The sequence below is a fragment of the Pan troglodytes genome, chromosome 4 (assembly GCF_028858775.2).
Source record: "Pan troglodytes isolate AG18354 chromosome 4, NHGRI_mPanTro3-v2.0_pri, whole genome shotgun sequence".
NCBI classification, from domain to species: domain Eukaryota; kingdom Metazoa; phylum Chordata; class Mammalia; order Primates; family Hominidae; genus Pan; species Pan troglodytes.
In genome coordinates, this window is record NC_072402.2 from 115,430,089 (window position 1) to 115,440,776 (window position 10,688).

Genomic DNA, 10,688 nt, shown 5'->3' on the forward strand with positions numbered 1-10,688 from the left:
TGATAAGTTGCATTTTCATCTTATTTGCTCAAAATATTTTAAAAATTTTCAAGACTTTTAAAATAACTTTATTTTAGGTTCATGGGTACACATGCAGGTTTGTTACATAGGTAAACTCGTGTCATGGGGGTTCAGTGTACAGGTTATTTCATCACCTAGCTACTAAATGTAGTACCTGATAGTTATTTTTCTGATTGTCTCCCTCCTTCTACTTTGCTCCCTCAAGTAGGTCCCAGTATCTGTTGTTCCTGTCTTTGTGCCCATTGCTTTTTATTATTTAGCTTCCCCTTAAAATTAAGAAAATGCAGTATTTGGTTTGCCTTTCCTGCATTAGTTTACTAAGGATAATGGCCTCTAGCTCCATCTATGTTGCTGCAAAGAACATAATCTCATTCTTTTTTATGGCTGCATAGTATTTCAGGGTGTTATATGAAGCAGAAAAATGCAAAAAATAAAAACAAATTTCCTTTCTCCTTTGGCATAAGTAAACTTATGAGCTTATGGATTCCTGTTTTCTGTAACTAGTAACTTCGAGTATTCTGTTTTTCATCTAAGCAGCACAGTGAAGGTCATGAGATGCCTGAGCAGGCCTGGATTGCAGCCATCTAGGTGCCATAGTGAAGGTTATGAAATAAGCCCGTGCAAGGCACTTGAGCAAGCCTAGATAATAGCTACCTGGGCCGCATAGCAAGAGTCACATGTAACTCTGAGTTATGAACCTGTCACAGATTGATTAACTGTGTTTGTTCTTCCTCCGTACATTTGCTTTCATGCCACTATGCTTCACACCACTGTAAGCTTGTTTCAAACTAGCCAACCCCCTTTTTGAAGTGTGTATAAGAGTCAAGATAAGAGTCAAGTCCTGTCTTTGTTCTGGGACCAGTCGCTGGATGTTAATCCACTGGATGTGAGTGCACTCAGTAATGTCCTCCTATTCTACCTACTGGTCTCTCTAGTCCCCCAAATCCTGCAAAATACACGTACCACCTACATTTTCTTTACCCAGTCAAAAGGTAGCCCAAATAGCCAAGGCATTCCTAAGCAAAAATAACAAAGCTGGAGGCATCACATTACCTAACTTTATGCTACAGGACTACTGTAACCAAAACAACATGGTACTTGTACAAAAATAGACACATAGACCAATGGAACAGGATAGAGAACCCATAAATGAGAACACACATCAACAACTATCTGATCTTTGATAAACCTGATAAAAACAAGCATTCAGGAAAGGATTTATTATTCAGTAAGTGGTGCTAGAATAACTGGTTATCCATATGCAAAAGATTGAAATTGGATCATTTCCTAACACCATATACAAAAAATCAACTGAAGATAAATTAAAGACTTAAATGTCAAACCTCAAACTATAAAAACTCTGGAAGATAATCTAGGAAATACCATTCTGGGCATAGAAACTGTCAGAGACTTCTTATTTGACTCACGTGTTAATTTGCAGTACTTGTTTATTCTCCAAATATTTGGTGATGTTTTTAGCTATCTTTATCTTGCTGATTTTTACTTGTTAATATCTTTCATGACTCAACATATACTTTGTCTAGCCGTATGTCCCATGTAAGCTTGAGATGAATGTGTATACGACATTTATTGAATGAAGGATTCTATAAATGTCAAATAGATCTAGATACTTAATGGTGGTTTTCTGTAAACTGGATGAAGTTATTAATTAGAAACCTTAACATAACAACCCTAGTAGCTGTACATGTTAGAGACTTCAAAGTTTTTTGTGCTAGTTATTTTTTCTCCCCTCTTTTCTTTGGGTTTCCCTAGATACTCTCTCTTAATTAGAGACTGTGTATTAGGCACTTAATTAGAGATTGTGTATTACAGGTCTTGTAGCTAATTCACTGTTTGTATAGTGAAGTCTTGTTGATCTGGTTGTAAGGTGATGGGGAGGGAAGCATTCTATAATCTTATGATTAAATCCCATTCTTTTAGTGGTTATGAGTCATTGGGCTATGACCTTTGTGAGCATTTCTTAGCTTTTTAAAATCTCGTCTTATGTGAGAAAGGAAGACTAGGGGAGTTTGGAGTTGTTTAACTGACATTTTCCTAAGTCAGAAAGGTCCTATAGTGTAGGCCTTTGTTATGGAGAAGTCTCTAGAGATATTTCAAAATGGTTACTTCCTTCCCAAGTTTATTTCAGAACAGTGACTGTTCATTATTCCTGCCTGAAACAAGATAAATTATTCTCATACTTTCATTGTGAGTACCTACCTGGTGGGGCTACAGGAGGTTAAAATCATGAGAGTTCCGCCACAAGATTGGTACCCCAGGAGTTTTCAATTCTCAAGATTAAGCCCCCTTTTGAAAATATGATTTAATCCTTTATTATTGGATATCTTGGAGGTGCTATCCAATTGAAGTTTACATTTTTGCCTCATTTTAATCCAGGGATAAATTGCTAGCAAATTTCCTCTCTAGTTGATTTTAAGAGGGCACACAGCACAGCCACCATAGATATCCATTCCTTCCTTGAGATTGCCAGGGAATAATATAATTTTTTTTTAAATCCTGGCATTCTGAGAATTATCCCTTGGACAGAGTAGCTCATTGTGTAGTAAGTTGTGTTTAATCTCTTTGTGCCAGTGTACTTCACTGTGTTGATGGGTCTGTGTATGCTTAAGAAATGTTTCTGATTCTTGATTTCTTGATCTGATTGTTTTGGAATGAGTATAGCTTAGCACACACTCACAGCCTTCCAAACCCCAGCATGAAGTGTGATTTCAGGAGGGCTCTTGTTGGCAATCTTTCTATAGTTTCCTCTATTTTACCTGTATCATATCCAATGCCTATAGGCATGCAGTTCTCTATGCTCTTTTCAAATAAATTCAGTCCTGTCAATTCTTATGGCCTGCCTTTACCCTTAGCAGATCTCAGAGCTACTGCACTGGAACTAGCGTGGGGTGGGCAGGGATGGGGGGCCTGGATTTTCCTGAAGTGATACCTTCACATTATGAATGATCACGGGGTGTGGTCAAACTGAGAAGACCAGACTATACCTTCTGGTCTTCTCAGTTTGATTCTTTCCAGCATGGAACCACCACCCTATGAACATTCTGAGGCAAGGGCCATTGGAACCTGATTATTCTCAGATTGCTCTATGTAAAGTAGAGCTTCTACTCTTTGAGTGGGCTGGTGGGAAGGTAGAGGCAGGGAGGCACCTGGTTGTTTTAGCTATGCTTGCATGAAATAGAACACCTGCAACACAGGGTGACAAGGCATTAGAAATCCTAACAGCCTGCCCTACCCAGAGTGAAACCATAGCCCAAGAGTAGACAATGGTGAAGGGAGAGAGCCCCCATCTTCTAGGTCTCACTTGCAGGTTGTAGAATACCCAGGGCAGTTTCTGTTATAGAGAACCTTGGGGAGCAGTGGGGATGGTAAAGGATTGGGTCATGGCTCAAATGCCACAGACTCTTGCCGTTCTTAGTGAGATTTAGTACATTTTCTTGATGAAGGTTTATCCATTTGCTGTATCCCTTAGGAAAATTTCTAAAGACTTTAACTGATTGTTAGACAACTGCCTCGATTGCTTTTAATTATGATAAAATATATATAACATAAATCTTACTATCATAACCACTTTTAAGTGTACAGTTCAGTGATATTAAATACAACCAAAATCTTGTGTCACCTTTACCACTATTCATCTTCAGAACTTTCTTCATCCTGTAAAACTGAAACATTATACCCAATAAACAATAATTTTCCATTCCTCTCTTCCCCTAGTCCCTGAAAACAACCATTTTATTTTTATCTCTGTGGTAATTGACTACACTAAGGACCTCACATAAGTAGAATCATATAATATTTATCTTTTTGTAACTGGCCTATTTCACTTAGCATAATGTCCTCAAGGCTCATCCATGTTGTAACACATGTCAGAATTTCCTTCCTTTTTCAGGCTGCATAGTATTCTACTGCATGTATATACTGCACTGTGCTTATCCCTGCATCCACAAATGAGTGCTTGGGTTGCCTCCACATTTTAGCTGTTGTGAATAACACTCCTATGAATACGAGTGTGCAAATATCTCCTTGACACTTTCTTTTCAATTTTTTGAATATCGAATATATACCAAGAATAGAATACTGGATAATATAATTCTATTTTTAATTTTTTGAGGAACCACCAAACCGTTCTCCACAGTAGCTGTACCATTTCACATTCCCAACAACAAAGCACAAGGGTGTTGACACTATCTTGTCAACACTTGTTATTTTATAACTTTTTGGTAGTAGCCATGGTAATGGGTATATGATAGTATTTCATTGTAGTTTTGATTTGCATTTTCCAAATGTTTAATGGTGTTGAGCATCGTTTCATCTGCTTACTGGCCATTTGTATATCTTCTTTGGATAAACATATATTAAAATTTTTTGCCCATTTAAATTTTTACTGTTTTTCATTTTCTGTGGTAAACAAAAAATGATTTAATAGAAAATAATAACAGATATGAAAAACTAATGAAAATATGAACAAAAATCTAAAAATAAATGCTATTAAAATATACATCAATTATAAGACACTCTAAATGCAAAATTAAAACAAATAACAAACCAAAAAAAAAAAAAAAAACAAATTACAGCTCTTCCCAGGAATGCTGTTTGCCACAAAATGTTTCTTACTGAGCAGAGTTACATGAGTTTTGCTTTGCCTGTGGTACATATCATAAATGCAAATTTCATAGCAGACACTAGAGACAATGTTTCATTGAATACACCTTTTAAAACAACTTAATAGCTGACGTATTACAACATTCTTGCCTTCTAAAGGGATATTCACTGACCTTCCCACACTTATCAGATATTTAATAACTTTTTTTCTTTTTTTTTTGAGAGGGATTCTCACTCTGTCACCCAAGCTGGAGTGCAGTGGCGCAATCTCAGCTCGCTGCAACCTCTGCCTCCCGTTTTCAAGCAATTCTCCTGTCTCAGCCTCCCCTCCTGAGTACTTGAGACTACAGGTGCCTGCCAACATGCCTGGGTAATTTTTGTATTTTTAGTAGAGACGGGATTTCACCTTGTTAGTCAGGCTGGTCTTGAACTCATGACCTCAGGTGATCCATCTGCCTTCACCTCCCAAAGTTCTGGGATTACAGGCATGAGCCACTGCACTCTGCCTAATAATGTTTTGTTGTACTAGAATGTTAGAAATATTGAACTTTGTTGGAAGCCTGGCCAACAAAATAGTATTTGTGAATATGATTGGGTGAGTGTGGGGAGAGGGATTAGGAAATTAGGGGGTGAGGTTTAACAATCACCAATGTGCACTTCTTATTTCCCTTAAAAAGATGAAGTTTCATAATATTAGGAAACACAAATATGTCATAAAATTAAGAATTGGAGAAAATGTTTACAATAGCTTTTCTACATTTAAAAAAATGAAATCATGGAAGAACTGACTGATAGCTGTGCCTATATTTTTTGTGTGGACACTCTATATATACACTGTGGATATATATGTACATATGTTAGCAGCAACTTTATAATTTGCACCTCCCTATTGATTCCAAAATCAAACCAAAATAAAATTCTTTTTATTTTAAGAGAATGGATACTCTCTTACCAATCAAAACTGTACAGAAGTGAAAAATAATATCTGATCAGACATACTGTAGATTAAATTATTGCATAAAATATGCAAAATTTCAAATTATTTGATATTTGTAGAGCAATATATTACAGATAACATTTCTACAGCTTAAAACTACAATCTGGAAATAAAAAATAAAGAATTATGTAACTTTTTTAAAATTCACTTTATTGAATCATATATTTTGTTGAAAAAAAAGTTTACAAAGTTCAAAATGAAGCACAGCAGACCTTTACAATACTAAAAAAATTAGTTCAGGAACACTCTTTTCAAACATTTCCACAGCCTTTTGCCTAAAATCTTATGAACAGTATGGCGGGAGGGGTGATGTCAAAGCAGAGTCCATTTCATTGTAAGGAGCCACCACACCAGCACACATCTTGCCGCGCTCAGGCAATTTCTCCTCACTCCTATCAAGCAATCCTGAACAAGGTGGTTGTTCATTACTATGATTTCTTCTGTCCTTGATTTTGAATCCTTGAGGTATCAGTAAATAAAAACTCACAGATGCCTTGTCAGTCAGGATTCAAGTTAGGTTATTAAAGTGTGAAATCTTACTCCACTGGAATGATTTGTTTTAATTTTGTGCATGTGTGTTATAGTCCCACTAAGTAGTTGTTAGTTAGAAGTTAAGAAGGACTTCTCAAGTGTCCTGCATGGTGCAGAAGAGACTCCATGGATATTAAAGGACTATAGTAAAAATCCAGAATGGGTCAGGGATTTCTACATTGTATATTGATCAAAGCTGCCCAGTTTCTCTAGCACAGCTCAATAGAAAAACCAATTCTCATTCTCTGTTTGTACCATGGCTGGCCATTGTGTTCTGAATGTTTTGATGGTCTGGAAGATATCTACAACTCTTTCATATCTCATTATTTCCAAAACAATGCTTAATATTATGAGGATTTTACTCCTTCCAAGCTCACATTACAGTGAACTGAAATGGGTCCATCTTGACCACAGTACTCTTTTGTTTTATGCACTTGGCCAATGAAGTCAATAAATCTTTTTCCAGACTTTGGCACTTTTTAATCTGGCCAGTCAGTGAACTGGAGCTGTCTCACTTTTCAGGACTGGCTGTCCTTGGCATCTATGACTTTAAATTCCCTTGCGATAAACTATGGCATGTTGTACTCAGCCACAGGATCTACAACAAAGTACTGGTATCTTGTGGATTATTCTGCTGGCCAGTATTGGTGACATTTTTCTCTGCCCATTTCACATAGCTTGGTGAAATTGTGTTTCCAGAGCATCTGCTGGAAGTCCTCAGTGATCTCTTTCAAGGGTCCCTAATGTAAGCTTTCTATTCTCTTTACTCATCAATAAAACTGGCATTAATGTAACCAGATCCTTCTACTCCATGGATAGGCTGCAAGTACAACCTTGTGGATTTATATGGTGTAATATTAACAAGGTGATTTTTGAAATTATTGCATGGAAACACAGAGCCAAATCATGAGTGAGCTCCCATTTATAATTGCTTCAAAGAGAATAAAATACCTAGGAATCCAACTTACAAGGGATGTGAAGGATCTCTTCAAGGAGAACTACAAACCACTGCTCAACGAAATAAAAGAGGATACAAACAAGTGGAAGAACATTCCATGCTCATGGATAGGAATAATCAATATTGTGAAAATGGCCATATTGCCGAAAGTAATTTATAGATTCAATGCCATACCCATCAAGCTACCAATGACTTTCTTCACAGAATTGGAAAAAACTACTTTAAAGTTCATATGGAACCAAAAAAGAGCCCACATTGCCAAGTCAATCCTAAGCCAAAAGAACAAAGCTGGAGGCATCACACTACCTGACTTCAAACTATACCACAAGGCTACAGTAACCAAAACAGCATGGTACTGGTACCAAAACAGAGATATAGACCAATGGAACAGAGCAGAGCCCTCAGAAATAATGCCACACATCTACAACCATCTGATCTCTGACAAATCTGACAAAAACAGGAAATGGGGAAAGGATTCCCTATTTAATAAATGGTGCTGGGGAAACTGGCCAGTCGTATGTAGAAAGCTGAAGCTGGATCCCTTCCTTATACCTTATACAAAAATTAATTCAAGATGGATTAAAGACTTAAATGTTAGACCTAAAACCATAAAAACCCTAGAAGAAAACCTAGGCAATACCCTTCAGGACATAGGCATGGGCGAGGACTTCATGTCTAAAACACCAAAAACAATGTCAACAAAAGCCAAAATTGACAAATGGGATCTAATTAAACTAAAGAGCTTCTGCACAGCAAAAGAAACTACCATCAGAGTGAACAGGCAACTTACAGAATGGGAGAAAATTTTTGCAATCTACTCATCTGACAAAGGGCTAATATCCAGAATCTACAATGAACTCAAACAAATTTACAAGAAAAAAACAAACCCATCAACAAGTGGGCAAAGGATATGAACAGACACGTCTCAAAAGAAGACATTTATGCAGCCAAAAAACACATGAAAAAATGCTCGTCATCACTGGCCATCAGAGAAATGCAGATCAAAACCACAATGAGACACCATCTCACACCAGTTAGAATGGCAATCATTAAAAAGTCAGGAAAAAACAGGTGCTGGAGAGGATGTGGAGAAACACGAACACTTTTACACTGTTGGTGGGACTGTAAACTAGTTCAACCATTGTGGAAGACAGTGTGGTGATTCCTCAGGGATCTAGAACTAGAAATACCATTTGACCCAGCCATCCCGTTACTGGGTATATACCCGAAGGATTATAAGTCATGCTGCTATAGAGACACATGCACACGTATGTTTATTGCGGCACTATTCACAATAGCAAAGACTTGGAACCAACCCAAATGTCCAACAACTATAGACTGGATTAAGAAAATGTGGCACATATACACCATGGAATACTATGCAGCCATAAAAAAGGATGAGTTCATGTCCTTTGTAGGGACATGGATGAAGCTGGAAACCATCATTTTCAGTAAACTATTGCAAGGACAAAAAGACAAACACTGCATGTTCTCACTCTTAGGTGGGAATTGAACAACAAGAACACTTGGACACAGGGTGGGGAACATCATACACCGGCGCCTGTTGTGGGGTGGGGGGAGGAGGGTGGGATAGCATTAGGAGATATACCTAATGTAAATGACGAGTTAATGGGTGCAGCACACCGACATGGCACATGCATATATATGTAACAAACCTGCACGTTGTACACATGTACCCTAGAACTTAAAGTGTAATAATATATATATATATATATATATATAAATTATTGCATGGAAGATTGGCACTGAGGAAACCTGAGATGTGAGCTTTTGAGCTGATTAGATGCTTAAATTTGAGCACCACTCCTATGACATTCTGTCCTCTCTCTATTTGTGTCAGTTTCTAATATAGGCATACAAGTTTCTAGCTGGCACTTTGGTATTTACACAAGTAACTGCCTCTAACAGTGCATCATGGACAGAGATACATTGGTCTCCTGCTTGAACCACGTAATTCCTCTGGGTTCTCATTAAAGTTGCATAGGCATAATTACCTACAGTTTTTTCATGCTTGATTCTTTCCAACACGGCATCTATGACAATGAAACAACCAGTCCAGCCAACTCCTGCAGATTCTGCAGGCTGTGCAAGCATGGCAGCTGCATCTGCTTGTCTTCTGGTGGGGCCTCAGGAAGCTTTTACGCAAGGTGGAAGGTAAAGGGGGAGTGAGTGTGTCACATAGTGAGAAAGGAAGCAGAAGAGCCTTTGCCAGTTTTTAAATCAAGTTGCTGTTGGGATTGTTTGGTTGTTGAGTTTTAGTTCTCTGTATATTGATGATAGTAAGCCTTTATAAGTTACATGATTTGAAAATATTTTCTCTTATCCTCTGGTTTGCGTTTATCACACTTGGCTGACAATGTCTTGATTCACAAATTTATTATTATTATTATTATTATTATTATTATTATTATTAGAGATGGAAATCTCCCTATTTTGCCCAGGCTGGACTTGAACTACACTCAAGCGATCCTCCTGTCTTAGCCTTCTGGGTAATTGGGACTACAGATGCACACCATCACATTCTAATTTTAAATCTTCATCGATTCCTGTTTGTCTATTTTTGTCTTTTTCTGTGCCTTTGGTGTCATATCCAAGAAAGCACTGCCAAATCAGTGTCATGAAGCTTTTCCTTATGTTTCTTAAAAGAGTGTTAGAGTTTTAGTTTACCTTTAGGTTTTTGGTATATTTAGAATTAATTTTTGTATAAAGGGTCCAACTTAATTCTTTTACATGTGGATATCCAGTTTTCCCTGCACCATTTGTAGAAAAGATAGTCCTTTCCCCATTGAATGGTTTTGGTACCCTAGTCAAAAATCATTTGACCATATATGTGAGGGTCTATTTCTGGGCACTCTATTCTATCCCACTGGTCATATGTCCTTCTTCATGCTAGTACTTCATGGTTTGATTATTGTAGCTTTGTAGCAAGTTTTCAAAATCAGGGAGTGTGTGTCTTTCAGGTTTGTCCTTTTTCAAGATTACTTTGACCATTCAGTGTCCCTTGAAATTCTATATAAATGTTAGGGTGGATTTTTTTATTTCTGAAAAGTACATCACTGGGATTTTGATAGATATTGCATTGAATTTGTAGCTCACTTTGGGTAGTATTAACATCTTAATACTATTAATCCTTCCAATTCATGAATATAGAATGTCTTTCCAATTATTTATGTCCTCTTTAATTTCTTTAAGCAATATTTTGTAGTTTTTATTATACAAGTTTTTAATCTTCTTGACTAATTCCTAAGTATTTTATTCTTTTTTATGCTATTGTAAATGCAATATTTTTTAGTTTCCTTTTCAGATTGTTCAGTTAGTCTATGAAAATGTAACTGATTTTTGTGTGCTAACTTTATAGCCTCCTGCTTTGTTGAATTTATTATTTCCACGTTTTTTGTAGAATTGTTAAGGTTTTCAATATATATGATTGTGTCATCTGCAGGGATAATATTACCTCTTCCTTTTCCATTCATACGTGTTGCATTTCTTTCCCTTGACTCATTCATCTGGCTAGAAATTCTAATATTATATTGAAGA

General features: G+C 36.9%; 1 pseudogene; it reads right to left on the reverse strand.

Moving 5' to 3' along the window:
* Positions 1 to 6,346: 6,346 nt before the first annotated feature.
* LOC100610340 (receptor-type tyrosine-protein phosphatase S-like) lies at positions 6,347 to 9,245 on the reverse strand (annotated as a pseudogene).
* Between the last annotated feature and the right edge of the window lie 1,443 nt (positions 9,246 to 10,688).